Source organism: Hylobates moloch, unplaced genomic scaffold (genome assembly GCF_009828535.3).
Source record: "Hylobates moloch isolate HMO894 unplaced genomic scaffold, HMol_V3 SCAFFOLD_2, whole genome shotgun sequence".
Classification (NCBI taxonomy): Eukaryota; Metazoa; Chordata; class Mammalia; order Primates; family Hylobatidae; genus Hylobates; species Hylobates moloch.
Window position 1 is genome coordinate 128311982 of NW_026652277.1, and position 26606 is coordinate 128338587.

The window sequence follows — 26606 nt, forward strand, 5'->3', positions numbered from 1 at the left end:
TCACAGCGTTTTTACGAGATTGCATTAAAATAAAGACAGTTGACATGATTATGATGAGTCTTTCTACTCAAAAGCAGAACACGCCTTTCCAATTGTTCACATTCTCTCCTGTATTTCTCAGTAGGGTTTAAATTTTTTTGAACTGGAACTTCTATATTTCTTTTAAGATTAATCTACTTTTTCAGCTACAATATAAGTAGGATCTTCTGTTACATCTTCTCATTGATCATTGTTTTTGTATTTAAAAGGCTATTTTTGGGCCAAGTGTGGTGGTTCATGCCTGTAATCCCAGCACTTCATGAGGCCAAGGCGGGCAAATCACTTGAGGCCAGGAGTCTGAGACCAGCCTGGCCAACATGGTGAAACCTAATCTCTACTAAAAATACAAAAATTAGCCAGGTGTGGTGGCACATGTCTGTAATCCCAGCTACTTGGGAAGTTGAGGCATAAGAATCACTTGAACCTGGGAGGCAGAGGTTGCAGTGAGCCAAGATCATACCACTGCCCTCCAGCCTGGGTGACAGAGTGAGACTGTCAAAAAAATAAAAGACTATTTCTCTGTATTTATTTATTTTTACCAAGCCAAATTATTTCCCATATTGTTTGACATAATTTTTCAGATGACTCTTTTTAAATTTTCCAGATATATCATGATATCATCTGCAAATGATGGTTATGTGACTTTTTTTTTTTTAAGACAGTGTCTCTCTACAGTGCAGTGGCAGGATCATGGCTCACTGTAGCCTCAATCTCCCCAGGCTCAGGTAATCTTCCCATCTCAGTTTTCTTATGTTTGGTAGAGATGGGTTTTGCCATGTTGCTCAAGCTGGTCTTGAACTCCTGGGCTTAAGTGATCCACCCACCTCAACTAGTGCTAAGATTACAGGCATGAACCACCATGCCTGGCCACCTCCTCTTTTTTTAATTGATGCCTCGTTTCTTTTATCTAATTGAATTAGCTAGTATCTGCAGAATAATGTTAAATAATTGCAGTGTGCCTGGACACCTTTGCCTTGTTTCTGACTTTAATGGAAACATATGGTGTTCCTCCATTCTCCATTATGCTCAATGCTAGGTTTTAGACCTAGATAGATATATTCACTCATGCCGAAAGTATTCACCTATTGCTGGTTTACGAAATCTTCACCAGGAATGAATACTGGATTGTATCAAATGCCTTCTTAGTACCTACTGAAAAGATAATATTAATTTTCTCATGTCATAATAAAATGGTTTGGAATAAAGAATGGTCATTGGCTGGGCACAGTGGCTCACATCTGTAATCCCAGCACTTTGGGAGGTTGAGGCAGGCGGATCATGAGGTCAGGAGTTTGAGACCAGCCTAGCCAACATAGTGAAATCCCCATCTCTACTAAAAATACAAAAAATTAGCCAGGCGTGGTGGTGGGTGCCTGTAATCTCAGCTACTTGGGAGGCTGAGGCAGGAGAATCTCTTGAACCCAGGAGGCAGAGGGTGCAGCGAGCCGAGATTGTGCCATTGCACACCAGCCTGGGCAACAAGAGTGAGACTCTGTCTCAAAAAAAAAAAGAATGGTCATTGCATTCCTGTAATAAACTCTAATTGTTAATTTTATTATCCTTTGATGTGCTGCTGAAGTCTGGTTGCTAATATTTTACATTGGATTGTTGTATTGATATTCATAAATGAGATTGGTCTAGAGTTTTCCTGTGCAATCATTGTTGCACACTGTTTTCAATGTTATGTTGGCGTCATATAAAATAACTTGGGTATTTTCTCTTTTTATGCTCTGGAACAATTCAAATAGCTTTGAAGTCATCTGGATCTTTCATAAAATTTCTTTTTTTATGATTCTTTGCTTTACCAACTTTTTCAGTTAATCGACTATCTACTGGTCCTAATTGCCTCAGATAAAAGTATTTTTATTATTTTTATATTTTCTATAATAAATACTGTATACAATATATTACTCCTATAATCACAAGGGTATTAAAATGAGGAAATAATCAGAGAAATGTGCAATTGTCTATGTGCAACATTTTCAGTATAGTATTATTTATAAGAAAAGCAAAAAGCAAGCAACTTAAGGGCCAGTGTTCACAGGGGACTGCTTAAGTAAATTATGGTGTTTTCTATATAAGAAAGTGCTATGCAGCTATTGAAAAGTATGTTTTGGCAAAGGGGAATACACAGTCCTGAATCGTCTGAGGTTTTTATACTAGGATGTTATTACTTTTGTAATAAATAATATATATTTTTTCTTTTTTTTTTTTTTTTTTGAGACAGAGTCTCTGTTGCCCAGACTGGAGTGCAGTGATGCAATCTTGGCTCAGTGCAGCCTCTGCCTCCCAGGTTCAAGCAATTCTCATGCCTCAGCCTCCTGAGTAGCTGGAACTACAGGCGTGCACCACCACAGCTGGCTAATTTTTATATTTTTAGTAGAGACAGAGTTTCACCATGTTGGCCAGGCTGGCCTTGAACTCTTGGCCTCAAGTGATCCACAGGCCTCGGCCTCCCAAAGTGCTGAGATGATGGGTGTGAGCCACTGCGCTTGGCCAATAATATATAATTTTAAAATGAAAGTAAAGATGATGGCCTAGTTGCATATTTATTAACATAGAAAGATGTTCACAATATATGACAATGCATACACCTGTGTTTAATAAACTCCAGGTATTCTGAAGCATACTAACCACTTACATAAATATCCTTAATCCAAAATGATTGTCTGAAAGGATGGACAGACTGTTGGTAGGGAAGAAAGGTCTCTTCCCTCTAAGAAATCTTGAAAAACACTACTTGTTCCCAGAAAATTTCTAGAAAAGTTTAAAGTCAGTACTTTAACTTCTTTAACAGTACAGTACTTTAACCTCTAAGTTTTGAGGAACTATTTCCAGTGTTAACCAAGCTTTTTAACATTTGTCTGAAAGTATCTTTGTTCCTGAAAATAGAATCCTAGAATAAGAGAATGCTGCAGTTAACTGGACCTCGGAGTTCATTCTAAAACAACCCCCTGGTTTTCACCAGGGGACACTGTTAAAAAAAAAAAAAGAGGACCCTCTGCTGAAAGAGGTGATTTGACAAACAGCAAAGCACGAACAAGGCAAACAGAAGGTAGATGCCAGTTTATTTGGATTTGTTCCCAACAAACTCCAAGAGATCAAACTATAGTTACTTAATAATGTACCAACGTGTCACCCAGAACTGCCAAATGAGGACATTCTGGAAGAAGACAAAGATTCTATGGGAGTAAGATCCTTCCCTCTCCAGACCAATGACAACAGTCTCTGGACAAACCTGATAAAATCCATTCTCAACACGCTTTCTCACTGCAAATGAATTTCAATTTACAGCAAAACTCAACATGAAACCCAAACCTCCTTGGAAAGGCCAAGGGGAAGAGTCTAATTTAACTATTTACCTCCCAAGTAAATGCACATTAACTTTTTCCTAAAACTCATTTTCCAGATTAACCTTTAAAACAAATATATGCTCCTCAAGGATGTTAGGAAACACTGAGTTACATTTAGCAATTCTCAAATTAATCATAATCTTTCATCAGGCAAGATTTCTTACTGTAGCTGAAGTTCTGTTCAACAAATACTAGAGACACAGCCAATAGATAATTATTTGAAATAAGTGGGTCCACGTCCAAGACTTGAGTCATTGTTTTGTTCTGCAAACATGTTTTGCTATTGTTGTAATAATCTTTCTCTATACAGCCTTTTGAGTTTATGATGTAACTCCTTTATGGAATTTGGACTCCTCCATGAAAATTTTATGTGTTCAAGTGAAAAAAAAGTACAGTTGACCCTTGAACAACACAGGTCTGAACGGCACAGATCCACCTATACGTGGATTTTTTTCAACCAAACGTGAATTGAAAATACAGTACTTGAGGGATATAAAACCCACCTGTACAGACAGCTGAGTTCTCCTATGTGCGGGTTCGGCATGGCTGACTGTGGGACTTGCCTTGAGCATGCATGGATTTGTTATATAGGTGAGGGGGTGGGTGAGGCAGAGAGGCCTGGAACCAATCCCACGCGTATACCAAGGGACGACTGTATAATCACTTTGGAATCACTGTACTGGAAAGAAGTGTTAATATATCAATATGTTCTTCCACACAAGTTAGTTTGCTGATTACTGGGTGCACAACCAGAGAGGTTTAACACATAATCCCTGCCTTAAAATAGCTTCATTGCCAATAAAAACACTTATCAGCCTCATAGAGGCAGAATTCTAAGCAAAGCAAGTTCAGAAAAGGTTTAAAACTTTACTGGTCATGCCCTGTTTTTGCCATTAGGTGTCCTTTCTCCTGCGTGTGCACAAAATCTTTTCCTCTGGGAGCAACCTCACCCTTTGTTCCGCAGAGACACATCCAGGTTTTGTGAGACTTCAAGTTTATACAACTTGGGGGAACCATTTTAGAAAATTAAAAATTATAAATACAAAGTTATTTAGAATAAGAAAAGAAATCACAATATTTTACACATTTTAAAAAGCTGACAAATACATATGTGAAGTAATGCATATGTTAATTAGATCAATTCAGCCGTTCTACAATATGCACATATTTCTTTTTTTCTTTTTCTTTTTTTTTTTAGACAGAGCCTCACTCTGTAGCCCAGGCTGGAGTGCAGTGGCGCGATCTCGGCTCACTGCAACCTCCGCCTCCGGGACTCAAGCGATTCTCTTGCCTTAGCCTCCTGAGTAGCTGAGACTACAGGCCTGTGCCACCACACCCAGCTAATTTTTTGTATTTTAGTAGAGACGGGGTTTCACCATGTTGTCCAGGATGGTCTCAAACTCCTTAGCTTAGGCAATCTGCCTGCCTCAGCCTCCCAAAGTGCTGGGATTACAGGCGTGAACCACCATGCCCAGCCATATGTACATATTTCAAAACAACATGTACACAATAAATATATGCAGTTATCATTTGTCAACCTAAAAAATTAGTAGGGCCAGGAGCATCACTAATGCCTGTAATCTCAGCACTTTGGGAAGCCGAGGTGGGCAAATCACTTGAGCCCAGGAGTTTGAGACCAGCCTGGCCAACAAGGCAAAACCCCATGTCTACAATAAATACAAATATGAGCTGGGCATGGTGGCATGCGCTTGTGGTCCCAGCTACTCGGGAGGCTAAGGTGGGAGGATCGCCTGAGCCCAGGGAGGTTAAGGCCCCAGTGAGCTTTGATGGCGCCACTGCACTCCAGCCTGGGCGACAGAGTGAGACCCTGTCTCAGAAAAAAATTAATTAATTTTAAAAAATACATAATGTTAAAATTTTAAAAAAGAACACAACGTGAAGGTAGAGGCACACAGAACCTGCAAATCAATTCAGATGAACACACGTGGACACATGCCCACCTGCAGTAAAAAAAAAAAAAAAAAAAAAAAAAAAAAAAAAATGCTGACAAAAATATTATTTAAAAATCACAAAATCTCAAAAACTAGCCTAATATTTGTATTAATGAATGTCCTGGTCCTCTCTATAACATTTTTATCCTACATGACATTGTTTTCTGGATCAGACCTTATCTGAGTTCAACTACCTGTGAATTTTCTGTTATAGAAACCAATATGTTTCTTTGTTATTTGAACTACTTTGAGTTACTCATGCGCAGATATATGAAGAATTCATACTAAGCTTTAAGGATAGATAGACCTACAGTTACAAAGAAAAGCACTTCAAGATTTATCCCAGCTTACAAAACACAGAATGATTTGTGCAATCACATACCAATTTCTTCCAACAGCAGAAAAAACAGAATCACTTAATTTTTAGCACCGTGTGATTAAATATCATTGAACTATACAAGAATACATGGGAAAATAAGAATATTTGTAAGGCCAGAACAAGAAAACAAAATATTATTATTGCCTTTACCAACTATTTAGTAATGAGACCTTAATAGAAAATGCTAATACAGCTTCTTTGATGTGGTTGCCTAGAATTAATTATTGCCAAGTACTGCTTTGTGTCCAGTGGAATAAAGAAATAATCAAAGACGAAAAAAAAGGTAGAAAAAAGTTTGACAAAAAACTGTATTTTCTAAAAATTCATTAAGGAAAGGCATTTATAAGAAGCAAATGAAAATCATAACGTGCAGTAAGCATTAGGTAATGTAGCTTTGAGATATGAATGTGCCATGGGAAAACAATAGCGGCTCTTAGAAAATGCCGCACCGCTTTCTGCAGTGTGGGGAAACAGTCGTTTGGAAAGTGTGTGAGCTCAGTGGGATTCTGTTTGCAATAATGAAAGAAAGGAGTCAGAATAATAACTGCAGAATATGATTTGGAATGGAGTCCTCCTAGGGTTCATTGTTTTATTACGGCCGGCTAAAGAGCAGAGACGGCCAAGCACACTAAGTCTTAGCATGTCTTTTATAATTGGGGCTTATTTAATGATGACCTTCTTGGATTTACTTGGAACCATAAAAGAGAAAAGGGACAGAATGACTTAAGAGGTTTATAAAAACAGTTAATAATTGGGATGGATTTTCTTTATGTCTATTTTAAAAAACAACTTCTCCCATTATTGCTCAGGAAAAATAGGTCCCGTGGCAGAATCACTGGGCTGTGGGCTGGGGCCTCAGAAAGCACCTCTTCCAGGACGTGCTTTGCACATAAAGGGACTTGTCAAAGTCCACCCAGGCACCTGGTAGCACAGCGTGTGGCAGCTAGCTCTGCATAACTCAAGTAAAAAGGAGAGTTGAGCCTAACGAGGAAAGCGCATGTCTGTTCCAAGCTGTAAAAATTGTGCCTCCCATTTTCCCGCAAATTCATTCTTCAGTTCTCCCAACCTCCCCTCTCTCTTCTACCTGCTCTCACCAGATACCTGAGGATATCATCTTTTTCCCCCCAATTATTTGATTATAAAAATCAGATTTATTCTTACAGAAAAATATATCTCCATAGATTATCCAGTCGAAGAAGGAGTGGCCTGTCTCACCCACAATCACACCTCACCATCTTAGCCTAGTGCCGGCTCCCAGCCGGTTTTTAAGGGAGTTGTTCAGTAAAGGGGCCCTCCCCGGCACCGCACCACCCAGCTGGCCTTATGCTTCCTTGGTTTTTTGGTTTGCTAGGACAGCTTACCAGCTTGCCTTGCCAGGGTACATGACGGTCTTCACTTGCCAATTCAGGTTCTTTTATGGCACAACTGTGACCATCTGTCCTTCGTCATAGGCAAAACTTCACATTCACCCGTTGCGTGACTGCCTTTCATCACCTAGCCAGTCAGTCTCAGCTGATCCTAACTTCCTATTGCGCCATGAAAATAGAAACAGTTAGTACAGAACTTCTACACATTCCCAGCTCTACATCTAACCCCTCTCCTGGGTTTATGCTCATGTATTTTGTTTTCCCATTGCTATGAAGGACAAACTCTTGTGCTCCTACCTAAGGCCAGCCCTACAACCTGTGCACTGGGTCCCTAGCTCCTCTCACATACTCAAGGACGTCAATCCTCAATTGCATCCTTAGTGCCTTTCTTCCCTGCGTTTTCCTCCTCTCGACTTGGGATCTCCCAACATCCAACAAGAATGTTGTGATCTTAGCATCCTCACTTGTTTCCACATCCCTTCAAGCTACTGTCTCTTTTTTCTATTCCCTTTTTTTTTTTTTTTTTTTTTTTGAGACAGAATCTCGCTCTGTCACCCAGGCTGGAGTGCAGTGGCACTATCTCAGCTCACTGCAACCTCTGCCTCCCAGGTTCAAGTGATTCTCCTGCCTCAGCCTCCCAAGTTGCTGGGACTACAGGCGCGCACCACCACGCATGGCTAATTTTTGTATTTTTAGTAGAGAAAGGGTTTCACCATATTGGTCAGGCTGGTCTTGAACTCCTGACTTCGTGATCCGCCCACCTCGGCCTCCCAAAGTGCTGGGATTACAGGCGTGAGCCACAGCGCCCGGCCTCCTGTTCCCTTTTAAAGCAAAACTCTCCAAAGACTTGCAATTCTAATCACTGTCTCTAATTCTTCTTCTCCCATGTTCCCTTGAACCTACACAAGTCAGGCTTTTGTCCACATCGGTGAACTCCACTTTGCCAATTCCTGTAGTGCTTTGTACATCTTCTCTTATTTTACCTGTCAGCAGCATTTAAGAAATTAGATCACTTCCTTTCCCTGGAAACCAGGATTCTATGCTTCCTTGGTTTCCTCCTGTCTCACTGGCTGCTTTTTCTCAATACCTGTTCCTGGATCTTTTCCTTCTTTCTTAGTTTCTCGACATCTCACTGGGAAGTCTGATGGCCACTCAACCTTAATATGTCCAAAACAGGTTTTGTGACATTGATCCTGTCCCCAAAGCTGCTCGTCTCCCAGTGTCCCATATCTTGGTAATTGGTAACTATTTTCTTGGTTGTTTAGGCCCCAAACTTTGGAATCTTCATTGGTGTCTCTTTTCTGCTCACACTCTACACCTAAGGGTCAAGAAATCATGTTACCTTACCTCCAAAATGTGCCCCATTCCAACCACTTGTCACCACCATCCTTGCCACCACTCTCTAGTACAAGCCACTTAGTCACTTATCTGGACTATTTGCAATGGCCTGCCACTGTCACTGCTTTTGTTCTTGATCCCTGATGCCATGTCTATTCTCAACACAATAGCCAGGGTGATCCTTTGACTGTATGAGAACTGCTGTCTTAGAGAAATTTTCATAAGAGGACATGTACTAGAAACTATCATTTGTAATAGAGAAAAGTTGGAAACAACCTGTCAATGGATTAATACATTGTGGTATATTCCTAGAGTGGAATACTATGCAATAGGGGAAAATAAGGTAGAGATATCTCCCATAATGAGATCCACATGGGCTATATGGGAAGACCATGAAATATTGCCATACGAGAAAAACAATTTAGGAAAGTGCTTAAATAAATATGGTGCCTCTATATAGTGAAATACCAGGCAATCATTAACAATGAGTTGGTAGAACAATATGTACTAAGTGGAAAGATGTTCAAGATATTAATATTTTGCCCAAAAAGTGAATAGAATAATCTTTTCTATCCAATAGAATGTCTTTTAATAAAAGTATACACATATATGCTTAAATATATACAGAATATCTCTGGAAGGACGTGCAAGAAACTGATAACTTGTTTTCTCCCGGGGAATAGAACATGAAGGTTGGGTGAAGAAAGGGACATTTATTTTTTACTTTACACCCTTGGGTGCTACAAAATTTTTACATGAGTACATGAATATATGTAGGTATGCACATGCACATATGTACACATACATATATATGGGTTTATTCTGTTGCTTTAAGGTTTGTGTTTCTTTGTGTTTTACATATAAAACCTCATCTGTGATATGGTTTGGTTCTGTGTCCCTGCCCAAAACTCATCTTGAACTGTAATCCCCACATGTCAGAGAAGGGGCCTGGTGGGAGGTGATTAAATCATGGGGCACACTCCCTCCTTACTGTTCTCATGCTAGTGAGTGAGTTCTCATGAGATCTGGTTGTTCAAAAGTGTGTGGCATCTCCCCCTTTGCTCTCTGTCTCCTGCTCTGCCATTGTAAATATGTGCACACTTCCCTTAACCTTCTGCCATGATTGTAAGTTTCCTGAGGCCTTCTAGTCAGGCTTCCTGTTAAGCCTGTGGAACTATGAGTCAATTAAACCTATTTTCTTTATAAGTTACCCAATCTCAAGTAGTTCTTTATAGCAGTGTGAGAACTGACTAATACAATCTGGAATTTTTATTGGTAGAAAGAGTAAGATCGCAAGGAGCAGTGGCTCGCACCTGTAATTCCAGCACTTTGGGAGACTGAGGCAGGAGGATCACTTGAGCCCAGGAGGTCAAGGCTGCAGTGAACTATGATTGTGCCACTTCACTCCAGCCTGGGTAACAGAGTGAGATCCGACTGAAAAAAACAAACAAACAAACAAACAAAAAAACAACAAAAAAAGAAAAGAAAAAGGTAAGGATACATAGATACATTCTTCCAAATAACTGCCAATTGTCCCAAGACTGTGGAGTGACACTAAACCATTTTTTCTGCATTGATTCAAATGCTGCCTTTATCATACACTACATTGCTATTGCAACTATTTTAATTATGACCCTCATCATCAGGTTTTTAAAATTCAAGTAAATTATCAGTTTAAAAAAATTTCCCTTGGGTTTAAACTACAAGGTTATAAAAAAAATTGACCCCAAACAAAGGTACATATGTATATACACATCATCAATTATGTATTTATTTATTTTAATAAAAAATATGTCTCAAACTATAAAGACATTCAAGCATAAATATTGGCCTTTTCCTTTAAAAAAAAAGTGAAGGAGATCCTGTATTTCTTTTATAGCCATATTATTAACCTTGAGAAACTGCTCATTGCCTGACTACGTGCTTTCAGTCCACTCTGTGGGGGTGTAATTGTGTGTTTTACAAGCACTCACCTGGATTTATATAGTCATTCTTCAGGAAAGCGCCTCAGAATCAGCATGTGGTTAAGATTGTTCATCTCCCATTTAAATGCTGCTATGTAACATTCCCCAGCTGGGAGGTTTAGTACTTGGTACTCAGAAGAGCTACATCTAAATATTGGAAAGGACCTGGAAATGTTCAGATTTTACTGAGATCTGAGCACTTTTCTTCTTCCCAATATATTCAAAGGGCAAAGTATTACTCTATTTCTTCTGCCTCCCCAAATAGGATAGTTCTGTGTTCTGTGATGAGATTGCACTACAGAGAAACAATTTGTACATTCCATATGATTGATCTATAACTATAATGGTAACAGGAAGAAAATAGCAGCAATAACGGGTAAGCAAATAATTGCAAACTTCTGTTTCCAGGACTATTGCAAGCTCAACTCCCTGAACATCCCTTCCACTATAAAACAACTAAAACTTCTAGATGAAATTATCTAAATGTGTAACATTTAAATTTAGATGAGTAACAAAACATTGAATTGGAAGTGTTGAGTGAAACACAAAGACATGATAAATATTGGACACAAAGGAAATTTTGAGACAGACCAAGATGAAGACATTCAATGCAAGTGGCCAAGAATATAGGCCACATAGAAGGCACAAAACAGTCTCGTGGCTCTCCCCTTGGAACTCCACTGGGAGTGGGCTTACAGGAAGAGTTCCTGGTGAGAGCTGCTGCTACCTTGTGAGGGGTGATGACACTTTCTCACCATAAGTCTGAAGAGGAGCTTCAAGGAAACCTCTCAGAGAGCTTGACACATGTCCCCTGAAATTGTGAGCCACGGGACAGGTTATCCAGGGTTGAGGAAACTAAAGCAAAGAGGCTATGGCTCTTGGCCTGGGACAACAGGGCAGAAAAGAGGGATGCTCTGGTGCGGCGATGAACTTGCATTCTAATATTTTATGAAAATGTAAAGCATCTAGAATAGCCAAATATATTTGGTGAAAAAAGAACAGATGAAGTTGGAAGACTTATTCTATCTGATTTCAGGAATTATTAAAAAGCTACAATAAGTAAAACAGTGTGCATTGGCATAAAGGCAGATACATAGATTAGCTGAGCAGAGAGCCTAGAAACAGGAGGCCAGACACAGTGGCTCATGCCTGTAATCCTAGCACTTTGGAAGCCCAAGGTGGGTGGACTGCTTGAGTCCAGGAGTTGGAGACCAGCCTGGCCAACATGGTGAAATCACATCTCTACTAAAAATACACCCTTTGGGAGGCCGAGGTGGGCGGATCACGAGGTCAGGAGATCGAGACCACGGTGAAACCCCGTCTCTACTAAAAATACAAAAAAAATTAGCTGGGCGTTGTGGCGGGCGCCTGTAGTCCCAGCTACTCCGAGAGGCTGAGGCAGGAGAATGGCGTGAACCCGGGAGGCGGAGCTTGCAGTGAGCCGAGATCCTGCCACTGCACTCCAGCCTTAGTGACAGAGCAAGACTCTGTTTAAAAAAAAAAAAAAAAAAAGCAAAAATCAACTTGAAATAGATCAAAGACCTAAATGCAAGATTTAAAATTATAAAACTTTAAAAGATAAATGTACTAGTTATCTATTGTTGAGTAACAATGTTACTGCTCAACTGGAGGCACTTACTGGCAGAATTGGGTTTCTCATGGTTTTGGGACTAAGGACTTCAATATACTGCCTTCAGCTCCTAGACACCACCCACACAGTTCTTTGCCATGTGTTCCCCAGCGTAATCACTTGGTTCCTCAAAGCCAGAGAGAAAGAGACCCCAGCAAGACGGGTGCTAATATCTTATGTAACATAATCATGTAGTCACACATAATCACATACATCCCAACAGCTTTGCCGTATTTTATGGCTTAGAAGCAAGCCACAAGTCCGGCTCACACTCAAATCCAAAAGCAATAGGAGAGTAACTGCAGAAAGTATAGAGCTCTACTGCTCTGAAGGGGAGAAATGTACATGACTATACAGATCTTTTGTGTATTTGTTTAAAAAATAGTTCTACATGGCCGGGCGCGGTGGCTCATGCCTGTAATCCCAGCACTTTGGGAGGCCGAGGCGAGTGGATCACGAGGTCAGGAGATCGAGACCATCCTGGCTAACACTGTGAAACTCCGTCTCTACTTAAAAATACAAAAAATTAGCCGGGCGTGGTGGCGGGTGCCTGTAGTCCCAGCTACTCGGGAGGCTGAGGCAGGAGAATGGCGTGAATCCAACAGGCGGAGCTTGCAGTGAGCCGAGATCGCGCCGCTGCCCTCCAGCCTGGGCAACAGAGCGAGACTCCGTCTCAAAAAAAAAAAAAAAAAAGAAAAAAAGTTCTACATAGATATTCCTTGTATGCTGCCTCGTATGGCAGTTTCTTTTCCATGTATGTTTTTATTTCCCTATTTAGGCCATAAGTTCCTGAAGGATGGGAGTATATTACTTACACTTTGTCAATTCCAGGGGACCCAGCAACAGAGTCTCACCTGTATTCAGTACTCAGGAAATATTTGTCTAGAGAGTCATCCTGGCAGAATGGAAAGTGCATAGTCTTATAGAAACATGGGAAGTTAAATCAAATCCCAGCTCTTCCATTTACTAGTTAGGTAAACTACAGCATTAGTTAGTATCTGTGATCTTCAGTTTCCTTATATTACCTCATAGTTTTGAGATTAAATGAGATACTGTGTATCAACTGTTTCACTAAATAATAGTACTTACTGTTATTTATAGATTAGGTTAACTAGTAATAAAATATCTTAAATGAGCAAGTGTAACATTAGACAGACAATTGAAGCAGCATTCTGTGATGGGTATTTCTTAGCATGTGTTGAAACATCAGGAATCCTTTTGACAGCTGCTCCCCTGGCTAAGAACGGCCCCTTCCAGGTGTGCACCCTCTAGAGTGCCCCAGAAACGACTCTTTGCCAACTACCTTCTGCAAACCATCTTTTCACTTGAACTAACTTCCCCCAAACAAACCTGATTAATTACTGAATAAAATACACCAGGGCGTGTCCTCTGATCACAACAATATTTCTGCCACAAGAGGGCACAATGTGACTGTGTATACTGTAGTTTCTTAACAATTACAATCCTAAAAGTTCATATTCATTACAGGATACACTGTGTTCCAGTAATTGTTTTTATTTGAATATTGTTTTTTATATACTTCAATTAATTTTATTTCTTAAGGGAAGAATAATGGAGAGCAGGAAATTTCCACAATTTCCTTGTGGAAAATTGTTCTTAGGCTATAACTGGTTAAGTACAAACATAACATCATTATTTTCTGTTTAAAATACTGTGCTTCATCTGCTTTCTGGGAGTCATTTCCTGTAGGGCCTTAAGAGGCTTTCTAGCTCCAAATTACTCTACATTCCTAGTTCTTGTTATGTTTCCTGCAGGCCATCAAGTTCATGGATTTTATTATAGCCTTGCAAATTAGTAGAAAAAATTTACTAGCCCATAAATATTTTATCAGCTTCATCTTGCTCCTGGGGGCAGATTGGTAATGAAATCGCTGAAAGCACTATTATTCATAACTTACTCAGCTATAAAACTAATGATTGTTACACAACCAGTTTCTAGCTTTTTTTTCCCCTCCTTGGGAAGAGTGTGCATGTCTAGTGGATGTGGGCATGAATGTGGCCAAATAAGCCTGTTGCCCAACATCACATGCAAACCATGGCATGGATGGCAAGAGTGATCCGTACATAGTCTGGTTTCATTGACAAATGGAAGTCAGTCTCTGCTATGACCTGAATATTTGTGTCCCCCTCAAATTCATATATTGAAATCCTAATCCTCAAAATGATGGTATTAGGAGGCAGAGCCTTTGGGAGGTTGTTAGGTCATAAAGAGCCCTAATGAATGGGATTAGTGTCCCCATAAAACAGGCCCCGAGAGACCCCTCATCCCTTCTGCCTTGTGAGGTTACAGTGAGAATTTGGCCATCTATGAGGATCAGGGCCCTAACCACACACTGAACCAGCTGGCACATTGATCTTGGGGGTACCAGCCTCCAGAACTGTGAGAAATAAATTTCTGTTGTTTATAAGCCCCCTCGTCTATGGTGTTTTTTTATGACAGCCTGAACTAAGATACCTTCCTTTGAGAAGTTCTGCTGGCAACAATACTCATCACTTGTTTAAGAGAATTACTGGCCAGAACGAGCCTGTTTCCTCCTCCTCCTCCTCTTTATCCTCCAGCCACTCATTTCCCCGGACACCTAGTGGGAGACTGGGCAGAACCTTGTTACACGGTTTTACAAACATTTCTATCTCTGGGCTGGAGATGGATGTTTCTGTGCTCAGGAAGCTGGTGTGCTTCTGGTATGGTACAGTTGTCCAAGTCATTGTCCATCTGTCTCTCTTTGCAAAGTCACACGTTTCCTTGTGGTTGCCATATCCATTTCAACTTAGACTTTATGTTGCATGCCAGCCTTCACCTGGCTAAGGGGAAGTGCCCTTCCCCTTGTACTTTGGGGGTGCCTGCCTTTTTCTGGAAGAATAGCTGTGGGTCAGCATCCTTCTTCATGCATTATGTCTATGCCCCCCTCCAACTGGTCCACAACTAGAATAGGATGGCAAATGAACTATACAGTTATTAATAGTGAAAGCAAATGTGCCACACAAGAGAAGCAGCCCCCTGTAGGCAAGAGGGTGGGTGAGAACAACCATGGAGAAGAGGCAGCTTTTCCCTCCACTGTCAGCTCCCCTCCCCTCTTAGTTTAAGCTCTGAGGAAGTGTGTGGGACCCTGATCTTCCCCATTATTGAGCCCTGTCCCATAAACAAAGGGAGTCGGTAAGGATCAGTGGAGAGAGGGCAGCAGCAGGATGGGGCAGCTGAAACCAGGATTCCCAGTGGGTGAATGTGCCTGAGGATGCTGACAACTTGAACTTCAAGACAGATCTCAGGACATGTTTTCCTCATGGCTGTACTGAGAGAGGTTAATAGACGTCCTGTGAAAACAGAGTTCCACAAAATGTCTTTGTCACAGGACTTCTTGGAGCCTTTAATATGCCAAAACTCTTATCTCCCAAAGGGAGGTATTATTTTAACCACAAAACTTGTTTTTGAAGTAGTGTCATACAAACCTACTGTTTTGAGTTACGTCTATGGGAACTATTTTTCTAATTATCTAATTTGGACCAATTATTCTAAAAGCAACAATCACAATGTGTTGTTCCCTTATTAAATAAGAGCAAAAAGTGTTTAGTTATGTGTGATGCAGAATAAGATGGAGGAGTACTTTGGGGAGGGTTGTTGGGGGATTGGAGGTGGCATTGTCACTACAGATTTGCAAATGCCTAGACTCTCTGTGACGGGTACAAAGCTTGTCTGTTATCCAGGTACATATTTATTTCAACATGTAACCACCCATTGAATTCTTCTTGCCCACTGCCCAAATAAAGCTGACTTACCAAGGCAGGGGAATTGCAATAGAGGAAGAGTTTAATACACATAGAGCCAGCTACATAGGAGACCAAAGTTTTATTATTACTGAAATCAGCCTCCCAGAAAATTTGGAGGCTACGGTTTCTCAAGGAGAGTTTGGCGGTCAGGGGGCTAGGGAACAGGTGCTGCTGATTGGTTGGGGATGTGCTCATTGGGGTGTGGAAAATGGTCCTCTTGCTCTGAGTCCACTTCTGGGTGGGGCCACAGGACTGGGTGAGTCATGAGTCTCGAGTCCAGGTGGAGTCATCCAGTCATCAGAAATGCAAAAGTCTGGAAAAACATCTCAAAAGGTCTACAATAGTGAGGTTATTTATAGGAGTAATTGGGGAAGTTACAAATCTGGTGACCTCTGGAACAATGGCTGATAATCCTTTGTGCCTATGTCTTAGCAGAATTCAAGTCTCTCTCATAATCCTAAACTTGTGGCCTTTTATTAGTTTTATAAAGGCAGTTTCATTCTGGGAAGAGTTATTATCATTTAAACTATAAACTAAAATTCTCCCAAGTTAGCTTGGCCCATGCCCAGGAATGACCAGGGCAGTTTGGAAGTTAAAGGCAAGACGAAGTTGGTCAGGTCAGATCTCTTTCACTGTCATAATTTTCTCACCATTATAAGTTTTGCAAAGGCAGTTTCTAACAAGCTTGCAGTGCTTCCCTGGCCGTCACCTTGTAAGAATTCCCAAGTTCGTCAGATGTGGTGGCTCAGGCCTGTAATCCCAGCACTTTTGGAGGCTGAGGTGGGAGGTTCGCTTGAACCCAGGAGTTTGAGACAAGCTTGGGCAACATGGCGAAACCCCATCTCTACTAAAAATACAAAAATTACCTGGGTGTGGTGGTGCATTCCTGTCACCTGAGCTACTTGGGAAGCTGATGTGAGAGGGTCACCTGAGCCTGGGGAGCTAGAGGCTGCAGTGAGCTGTAAGCTGTGGTTGTGCCACTGCACTCCAGCCTGGATGGCAGAGTGAGTCCTTGTCAAAAAAAAAAAAAAAATTCCCCAGTCCTAGAAACTGGTTTAGAGGTGGCCCAGCCAACGGTGTGATGGATGCGTAAATGAAGGGGCTCATGTCCGTTAGGCAGAATTTGAATGTCTAAGATCTCAGGGAGATATACCCAGCCCCTGTGTCTTCTTAGTGAGGTATAAGAAGCTGCCTTTTCCAGAAATCACAGGTTAGACTATTCCCCCATATGTAAATAATACAAGTTGATGATCTGAAAGAACAGAAATTGATTAAAAGGAGGCAGATTGTAGGCAAATAAAATCCCAGGAAAAGCTGGTATAACATGTAACTTGATGGTGTTACTATTGTCTTATGGAGTAGGAATTGCTATGGTAACACACAGCACAAGAGTGCTGAAAAACATTTTGGCTGGTTCCTTTTGCAGGCTAGGGAGTGTTTTCACTCATGTGCAATATGTCCCTGAGCCCTGCTGATCTTGCTTGCTTGGGACCATGAGGATAATGAGAAATGGCAGTGTCCTCAGAGCACGTTCAAGGATGAGGGTATTGGAAAGCATTATCTTCTGAATTCCTAATAGAGCAAAGCAAACCAACGATGTTCAGGGCTCGAGAATAGAGAGCAATAACTACATCTATATCTAATTCTGCCCATGTCATCTAGCCACAAACCATCAACACTTTGCACCTATAGAAGCTTCCTCTAGAGTGTCTTCTGTGAATACCTGTGTCGAGTTGGCCCAGAAGGATTCTGGCCTGGGACCAAATTCGGCCATCTATTCTGAGAGACCAAAGTCTGAATTCAAAACCGAAAACCAGAAACTGAAGAAAGGAAGAAAAAAAACAACAATCCTTAATCTCCTGAGAAACCTAGGGAAAGGGAGGAGGTGCATACAAATACCCATGGCCACACGGAGAGAGGGCTTAAATGGCCTGAGAAAAAATGTGCCATTGTAAGTGGAGAAGAAAACAGCTATTGTCTAACACTTAAATAAAAAATACTGTATAAACAGCTAACAGCTGTTTTTCAGCCTTTGCTTTTTAGAGCAAAAGCCAATAAAAGAGAAGACATGTGCTTTCAAATGTGGTTTTTGTTCAGAGCCCAGATTTTCTGCAACTAATTTACAACCCAGAAGCAGACCCTGTTTCAGATAATTTTGTTTTGAAGAATATAGAAAACTACAAAGTTCAGTAGAATGCCACAGGACCACATGGAGGTTGAGCCAGACAGACTTTGCTGTACCAAGGAAAGACTTTGCTGACTTGATGGACAAGGCAGCAGTGATTTTAGTGTGAAAAAACAGAAACCAGAACTCTCAAACCCCACCTCAATAAGTGGACAATGAAAGGAAAAAACAGCAACTTTGCATGCAAGAGTAGGAAACAAGGTGCATCTCAGAGAGATGCTGTTGCTTGATTGATTTCAGCACCCCTAGCTACAATGATCATCAAAGGAGTAAACAATACAGTCCATACATTGTCCACATGTAAAAGCCACCTGATAAGACTATGAGGACTCTAATGGGCATCCATATTGTAAATAAGGAAATTATAGGGGACTCTCCAAAGGGATATTTGTATACAAAATTACTAGCTAAATTCTGCAATTATGAAGCCAGAAGGATAACAGTGAGGCAAGGCCCTTGTTATAAACAGAGACACAGAGATGATCCCATACTTATTCCCTCCCAGCGCCTCTGTTCATGCTGTTTCCTCCACCCTGAGTACCAGCTTCAGTCCCTTAAAGGAAATCCTACACTTACTCAGGGTATCAGTTCTTCACCAATCTCTACCTTTGTATTACACATGAGGACATTTAGATGATACAGCTGTAGATATAGACATAGATAGACAGATGTAGACAGAGAAAGAGAGATAGAGAGAGCTTTGAAATGTGCTCTAGTTCTTTCCTATGTCTATGTCTTATTGTTCCTAAAATTTTGAAGTGTGGGCTACACCTACTTGTGCCTGTCTAATTCTCACTGTTGCGTTCATATGCCTTGAACATTATGAACACATGCCATCCATTCTCACTATTCTGACAAAACTGATCCTCTGAAGGCCTCCTGCTATAATTCTACTACATTCTGGCTACAACATGTTTTTTAATGCACTGCTGGACTTGCAGCAATGGCAAACAAACTCTCCAAACAAAGAAACAATGGCAGTGAGCCGAAATCCAGGAAAGAGCTAAAAGGTAAGTGTGGGACAAAATCTGACACTAAGCCCCAACTCCATTGCAAGGTGCGAAAGTCAACTTCAAGTCTCCCACTGTAAACCATGACCCTTGAAGGAGGCTCAACCAGTCCTCTGGGCCATGGAAGAAGCAAGTGTCTGGAGTACATAACTTCAATTTAGGCCCCCAAGACTTCCAATGATCAAGCACAATGTGTTCAGGATCAAAGACCACCACCAAACAGCAAGAGAATAAGCCAGCATATGAAAGAGAAAGCAAAAATAACAAATAAATTTACACTCCCAAGACTTTGGTATTAGAATTATTAAATGCAAAATAGTGCATTTTAAATGCAAAATCATGCATAGCAAGTGTTGTATAGGAAATATTAAAAGAAATCCAAGATGAGATCATAAATGTGCGAAAGTAACCCAGATACTATGAAATATGACCAGGCAGATTTGAAAAAGAGCCAAGTAAAATATTTATAAATGAAAAATCTCATTGTTGACGTTAAAAACTCAATGACCAAATTAAACAGTATATAAGAAACAACTGAAAAGAGAATTATTTAACTGATATATCTGAAGAAATTACCTGGACTATAACACAAAGGGACAGGAAGATAGAACATAAAAGAGGGGTTAAGACATAGAGGATAGAATAAGATTTAATATAATAGGAGTGGCAGAAAAGACTAGAGAAAATAGATGAAAAACCAATATTAAAAAAGATAATAAATGAGAATTTCCAGAACGGATAAGAGATGAGTTCCCAGATATAGAAAGTTAAACCACCCTTGCAAAAATTACAACAGTGAGAAAATTATGACAGTGAAAGAGATCTGACCTAACTGACTCCATCCTGCGTTTAACCTCCAACCTGCCCCTCTTCCTTCCTGGGCATAGGCTGAACTAACTTTGGGAGGAATTTAGTTTATAGTTTGAAACAAAGCTGATAACAGCCCCTCCCTGAAACAAACCCCCTCCTTGTGTGGGGACCAAACTGCCTTTGTAAAACTAACAAATTAACCACAAGATTAGAAATTATGGTTTAGGAGTTATACAGCCAGAGGGCACCAGATTCCTAACCTTCCTAATTGCTTTTGTGAATAACACCTAAGATTGGTGTTTGGGATATTTTTCAGACTCTGCACTCTGATGGATCCAGCGGCGCCACCCAGACCAGTAAACTGGCTCCTCTGGTCTTGTGGCCACCATCCAGGAGCTGACTCAGAGCAAGAGGACAGCCTGGACTCCCTGTGATTTCATCCTCAACCCAACCACTCAGCACTCCCCATTCCCTAGACCCCTGCCTGCAAGACTGTGTTTCAGGGAGGCTAATGTGAGTAATAATAAGACTTCAGTCTTCCATTTAGCCTGCTCTATGTGTGTTAAACTCTTCCATTCAGCCAACTCTGCATGAATTAAACTCTTTCTCCATTGCAATTCTCGCGTCTTGATAAATTGGCTCTATCTGGGCAGCAGGCACAAAGAACTTACTGGGGAGTTACACATGCACACCATATACCACGCAGGATAAAGTTTTTAAAATCTACACCCAGTCTGCAAAAGATAGTAATAAAATTGCAGAATGCTAAACTCAAAAAGATCTTAAAGCAGAAAAATGATAGATCATCTACAAAAATTATTAGCAACATACCTTTATACAGCAACAGAAACTAGACAATCGTGGAACAATATCTTCAAAGTGATAAGAGAAAATAACTGAGAATTGCATGTGCAGCAAAACTACTTAAAAAAAAAATAGGGGAATTGATGGCCAGGCACGGTGGTGCACGCCTGTAATCCCAGCACTTTGGGAGTCTGAGGCAGGTGGATCATTTGAGGTAAGGAGTTCGATACCAGCCTGGCCAACATGGTGAAACCCCATCTCTAACAAAAATATACAAATTCACCAGGTGTGGTGGGCACCTGTAATCCCAGCTACTCAGAAGGCTGAGGCAGGAGAATCGCTTGAACCTGGGAGGTGGAGGTTGCAGTGAGCCAAGATCACACCATTGCACTCCAGCCTAGGCGACAGAGGGAGTCTCTGTCTCAAAAATAACAATAATAATAATAATAAATAGGGGAAAAGGTAAACAAACTTATTTAATGTGTACACATGAGAACCTTCGGAATGAAGACCCAATTTCTCAGTGTGGTACAGCAGCTTACATGCCATCTTGAGGTTACAGAAAGAATGGGGGCTTGAATCTGAGTAGAATGGGTTATGGGAATGGGGAGGAGAATAACTGTATTGAGGGGCAATAAATGATCACCAGGGAAAATGGTTGGATCGGGGAGCAGAAATTAACTTGTAAATAGTTCTTGGAATTTAAATGATCCTTGGAGACAGTCATTATCTCAAAAAGGTTCTGTTCGGGTGTGGTTACATTCTTGGTCTTCTTTCTTGTAATGGATACTGAGATAACGGAGGAGAACAACAGCAATTGTTCTCCTTGGTGGGTCAGTCCTATCTTTATGTAGATGGGAAAAGCCTCTTCCAGTGCTTGTTGATCTCTAAGGGTACTGAATTCAACATACGCACTATACCAGGGAGCCATATTTTGGGGTGAAATATTTCAGTCATCACTTTGAAACTTAAAAAAATTCACATATTAAAAGCCAAGCAGATAGCTTTGGAGAAATTTTTTTAGAGCTTGTTAGAGATAGACAAAGAAATGGAAAGACAAATTGGAAAACAGAAAAGAGCAAATTTAAATATATCATCCTCATATCTTCTTTAGTTAGTCTCTTAGTCCTGAGAATAGATCAATTCAGTTAAACAGCTGTGTCTCATTCTAGGAGGTGGCATTGCAGACGGGGTGGGCCACTATATACGACGCGGGGAAACAGATCTTTAATAGGAGGCATTTCTACGGAAACAGAAGGAAAGCAAAGGTGAATGTCCTGGAGCAGTCGATAGACTAGTTTTTCTAGAGTCTCTCAAGCATCTTCAGGTTGCAGTGGCAACCTGACAGATTTTTCTGGATTGTGGCTCGAATCGGGTGTTCAAGTGAACTTTCTGAGAAATCCATACATCAGCAGGCAGGCACAAAAGTTGTGTGTGTATATATATATGTGTGTGTGTGTATATATATATATATATATATATGTATATATATATTAATTACATATGTTGCTATTGTTTCTCCCAAAGTTTAAGTTGCTAGCTTCAGTTTATAGAGCTTTAAGAAAAGCACAGTTTTAATTTCTAGTGATTCCAAGTCAGAAAAATGGAAGAAAATTTTGAAAACAGTTGTTTGGAGACTCAGCAAAATTACTTTTAAGAATGAGTGTGAAATAAAGAATTTCCAGGTAAGCATTATGTATGAACAAGAAAATGAACAATACAGGGGGTGCTATGCTTAAGCTTCTTTCTGGACTTCATACCAGGAACACTTTTATGTGAAAAAGAAAAAGATTTAAGTATGAGGTTAACATTTACTCCACTGAGTGACAAAGAAGGTTTTTTCATATTCTCTGACTCTCTGGGAATTCAGGAAACAATTGAGTTATTGGTAGTTTAAAATGTCAGAGAGCAGTAATCACTTGCACAATGTGCTTCCCACTCTCAATTACTTCAGGCATTGTCTGATTTTGAGGCTATTCTTGAGAACTAAAATGTTTTTCTAGTGTATATTGTGTGGTTTCCACGTGCTCAGTATGACTAATGCATTAGTCACCGGTTACACTATGAAAGACTCAAGAAAAGACAGTCTTGATCTCTAGAATGACCTTGCTTCCCAACTCTAAATTCCTCCTCTCCAGCCAATGATTCCCCTCTGCCTCCACCTCTGAGACTGGTTCTTTTCCTGGCAGGAGATACTTACTGAGCAGGTATTTGCCGATTCTCGAAGCCTTTAGTTCAGTAAGAAATCTCCACCGTCCTTCTTATGCAGACATTCTCTCTGGATTCCTCACCCCTTTTCCGGTAATCTCTTGCCTATCGGTGGGAAAATATGTGAGCCCAGCTGTTAGGGAACCGAGAAAGGAAGAAACAAGAGAAAAAATTAGGTGGGGTTGATGCAACTTGAACAAAAATATTTTGATCTGTGCTTTTTGTAATATGGAAAAGCATGAACCAACCCACATATCCCACAATCAGGAACTAGCTTAGCAAATTTGAGCACGTGAAGAAAATGGAATATTATATTGCCATGCCTGATGACAAATGCAAGGACTATGTGACCAGTGGCTACTTGGGGACTATAGGGCTATCAAACTGCTTACGTAAACTAAGGTCAACTCATAGAGTGCAGACTCAATTATGCATGCAGTTTACAAATATGGAAAAATCAGACAGACAGCCAAGAACTGAAAGAGAATATAGAATCTTCTAACTTAGTAAATTAATAGTGAAAGTGTTTTCATATTGTTTTTGTTGCTTCCATGATTCTTGCAGGTTTTTTCATGTAAAGGGAGCTACATTTTTATTTTAAATGGTGGACTGAAAAAATATGGTGAATGTACTAAACTCTGAACAGGAGACAAATCAGTAATTTCTACAAGAAAATTAACTATAACAAATTAGTAACAGGGGATTGAAGTGATGAAAGATTGGCTAGTAACCGGTAAAGAGAGCTCTAAAGAATATAGGAATAGCAGATACAGACAGCAGCTATCTCCCCTAGGACTGAGATGGAGCATTCAAGGAAGAGCTGAGATCCAGGCCTCATGGAAGAGGGTCTGGCCAGGGCTTTCAGGATGGGGGAAAAGTTCATGAGGGGCCTCACTGCTGAGGCTCTCCAGAAACCTGCCTCTAGAGTGCTTAGGAAGGCACCCACTGCAAAGCTGCCCAAGTGGGTGCCAGGGAAGCCATCCAAGGGGCGGTACCCCATTTTGTGCACCCTACTGCAAAGCTTCCTGAGGGGGCTCTGGCAGAAGTCATTCACAGGGAGGTGCCCAGGGAAGCTGTCCGCAGGAAGGCATCTCAGGCTGCTGGCCACCTGGGGCTGCAGAGAAAGCTGTGCGGGCTGCAAGAGCCTGAGAAAGCAAGTCCCCTGGAACTAGGAAGAGCAGCCATTTTCTCTCACAGTGTCCCTCCAGGACTTCCTACTGACAAAGCCTAACCCTCATCATTCTCACAGAGCGAGTAACGAAGGGCGAATTTGGAGCTGAGAGGCAGCTAACTGATAATTGTCACAGTGAATTAAGCTGCTGGTGGAGCCTGGGCCATACATATGTTCATTCCAGGCTCAGAGCCCTGGATTTTCCTATCAGAAAGCCAAGCTCATGCAGAAAGCCTGAGCTAGTGATCAGACAGCCCAGCAAGCTGGTTCTTAACTTTCCTTGTGTGCAATATCTTACGAAAGCTCACTGGCTTTCCATATGAGTCATTACTATCATGTGCCAGGCCCTAAAATGTATATATTTTACATATAATATATATAAGATTATATATATTCTTTTTTAAAAATATCAACTGTTATTTTAGATACAGGGGGTACACGTGCCAGTTTGTTACATGGGCACATTGCACCTAGTTTGTGAGCATAGTGCCTAATAGGTAGTTTTTCAACCCACGTCCTGCTTCTTCCCTCCTCCCTCTAATAGTCCACAGTGTCTGTTGTCCGCATGTTTATGACCATGTGTGCTCAATGTTTAGCTCCCACTTATAAGTGAGGACATGGGTATTTGGTTTTCTGTTCCAGCATCAATTCATTTAGGATTATGGCCTCCAGCTCCATCCACATTGCTGCAAAGGATGTGTTTCATTCTTTTTTATGGCAGTATAGTATTCCATGGTGTATATGCACCACACTTTCTTTATCCAGTCCACTGCTGATGGGCACCTATGTTGTTTCCATGTCTTTGCTACTGTGAAGAGTGCTGTGATGAACATACAGGTGCATGTGTCTTTTTGGTATAACGATCTATTTTCCTTTGGGTAGATACTCAATAATGGGATCGCTGGGTCAAATGGTAGCTCTGTTTTAAGTTCTTTGAGAAATCTCCAAACTGCTTTCCACAGTGGCTGAACTAGTTTACATTCTCATCAACACTGTATAAGCACTCTCTTTTCTCCACAGCCTCACCAGCATCTGTTGTTTTTTACTGTTTCATAGAAGCCATTCCGACTGGTGTGAGATGGTATTTCATTGTGGTTTTGATTTTCATTTCTCTGATGATCAGTGCTGATGAACTTTTTTCATATATTTGTTGGCTGCTTGTATGTCTTCTTTTGAGAAGTATCTGTTCATGTCCTTTGCCCATTTTTAATGGAGTTATTTGGTTTTTGCTTGTTGACTTAAGTTCTCTATAGATTCTGGATATTAGACCTTTGCCAGATGCATAGTTTGAGAATATTTTGCGACTCGTTCTGTAGGCTGTCTGTTTACTCTGTTGACGGTTTCTTTTGCTATGCAGAAGCTCTTTCATTTTGTTAGGTCCCACTTGCCAATTTTTGTTTTTTGTTGCAATTGCTTTTAAGGGCTTAGCCAAAAATTATTGCCAAGGTCAATGTTGAGAAGGGTATTTCCTAGGTTTTCTTCTAGGATTTTTATAACTTGAGGTCTTATATTTAAATCTTTAATCCATCTTGAGATAATTTTTGTATACGGTGAAAGGTAAGGGTCTAGTTTTATTCTTCTGCATATGGCTAGCCAGCTATCCCAGCATCATTTATTGAATAGAAAGTCCTTTTTTTTTTGGTCAGCCTTGTTGATCGGATGGTTGTAGGCATACAGCTTTGTTTCTGAGCTTTCTATTCTGTTCCATTGGTCTATGTGTCTGTTTTTGTACTGGTATCATGCTGTTTTGGTTACTGTAGCTTTATAGTATAGTTCGAACTCAGGTAGAGTGATGCCTCTGGCTTTGCTCTTTTTACTTAGGATTGCTTTGGCTATTTGGTTCCATACGAATTTTAGAATAGTTTTTTTCTAACTCTGTGAAGAATAACATGGTAGTTTGATAGGAATAGCTTTGAATCTGTAAATTGCTTTGGGCAGTAGGGGTATTTTAATGATACTGATTCTTCCAACCTATTCGCATGGAATGTTTTTCCATTTGTTGGTGCCATCTCTGAGTTCTTTCAGCAGTGTCTTGTAGTTCTCCTTGTAGAGATCTTTCACCTCCTTGGTTAGCTGTATTCCTGGGGATTTCATTTTGTTCATGGCTATTGTAAATAGGACTGTGTTTTTTATTTGACACTCAGTCTAGATATTTTTAGTGTATAGAAATACTACTGATTTTTGTATGTTAATTTTGTATCCTGAAATCATACTAAAATCATTCATTGATCAGTTCTAGTAGCCTCTTGGCAGAGTCTTTAGGGTTTTCTAAGTACAGAATCATATAGTCAGTGAAGAGAGATAGTTTGACTTGCTTTCCTATTTGGATGACTTTTATTTCTTTCTCTTGCCTTATTGCATTGGCTAGGTCTTTCTATATATATATTCTTATCTTCCCCAAGGCGGACTGAACCAAATGGGTCTTTCCATTCTTGTGATTTCAAACATGTTATATAACAATACAAATATGCTTTCAGATATTAATATACTATGTTAAGGAAAATAATGAATAAAGAACACTGTAAAAATATTTAGTGGCTGCATAAATGCACATGTCATGGTTTTAAAGTTTCTGTTCCATACTCTTTGACAATGGAGTGATCAAGCACGT

At 40.4% G+C, this 26606-nt stretch overlaps 1 protein-coding gene across 2 annotated transcripts in view; it reads right to left on the reverse strand.

Annotated features, from left to right (window-relative positions):
* The window catches only part of SLC22A16 (solute carrier family 22 member 16), a 114362-nt gene extending 91451 nt beyond the window's left edge, over window positions 1-22911 (reverse strand). Inside the window, exon 1 of one of the 2 annotated variants that reach the window (XM_058430442.1) lies at window positions 22817-22911. The gene's annotated coding sequence lies outside the window, so the exon portion shown is untranslated. Of the gene's footprint in view, window positions 1-7084; window positions 7136-22816 lie in introns of those variants that run through there. The other variant, XM_058430446.1, reaches the window with a different exon arrangement.
* Window positions 22912-26606: the final 3695 nt, after the last annotated feature.